Source organism: Prionailurus viverrinus, chromosome A2 (genome assembly GCF_022837055.1).
Source record: "Prionailurus viverrinus isolate Anna chromosome A2, UM_Priviv_1.0, whole genome shotgun sequence".
In the NCBI taxonomy this organism is placed as follows: domain Eukaryota; kingdom Metazoa; phylum Chordata; class Mammalia; order Carnivora; family Felidae; genus Prionailurus; species Prionailurus viverrinus.
The window spans coordinates 68,998,242-68,999,374 of NC_062562.1; positions in this window are offsets into that span (position 1 = coordinate 68,998,242).

Genomic DNA, 1,133 nt, shown 5'->3' on the forward strand with positions numbered 1-1,133 from the left:
CAAAAATAAATAAACATTAATAAGAAGAGAGCACTTGTGATAAGCACTGGGTGTTGTATGTAAATGATGAATCACTGAATTCTCCTAAAACCAGTATTGCACTGTATGTTAACTAAATTTTTTAGGTTTATTTATTTTGAGAGAGAGAGTGCATGTGCATGCACGTGCAGGCACAAGTGGGGGAGGGGCATAGAGAGAGGGAGAGGGAGAATCCCAAGCAGGTTCCATGCTGTTAGCATGGATCCCAACTCAGGGTTCCATCTCATGAACCTTGAGATCATGACCTGAGCCAAAATCAAGACTTGGGTGCTTAACCGATTGAGCCACCCAACTAACTAAAGTTGAGGTGCCCCAACTAACTAAAATTTAAATAAAAATTATTTTTTTATTTTTATTCAAGTTTACATAACTAAAAAAATAGGCAAGCGATCTGAACAGATGCCTCAGTAAAGAAGATATATAGATGGCAAATAAGCATATGGAAAGGTGCTCAATATCATGGCATCGGGGAGTTGCAAATTAAAACAATGAGATACTACTAATACCTGTAATGAAAACAGGTAGTGCAGCAATAGACTTTCATTCATTTCTAGCAGGAATGCAAAATGATATGATCACTTTGGAAGACAGCAGGGCAGTTACTTATGACGCTAAACATAATCTTGCAATACCATTCAGCAATCACGCTGTAGTTTTCTGTACTTTCTATTCAGTTTTTCCATAAACTTAAAACTACTCAAAATTTGTCAATTAGTAAAAATTAAAAATGAATTGTAGGATTCCAGGAGATGGATGGAGAACCTGGGTGGCTCAGTTGTTTAAGCGTCTGACTCTTGGTTTCAGCTCAGGTCATGATCTCATGGCTGTGTGGGTTCAAGCCCCACATCGGGCTCTGTGCTGGTAGTGCAGAGCCTGCTTGGGATTCTCTCTCTCCCATGCTACCTGCCCTTTCCCCAACTGTGCTGTCTCTGTCTTTCTCAAAGTAAATAAATAAACATAAAAAAAATTTTAAGACTCCAAGAGATGAAAAGAAACTAGAGTCATTCCATTGTTTTCTTTATGCTGTATCTAAAACCAAGTGAAGCAGCATTGAGACTCTTCCACTCTTTCCGTCTGTCAGTCAGTCTTTGTTT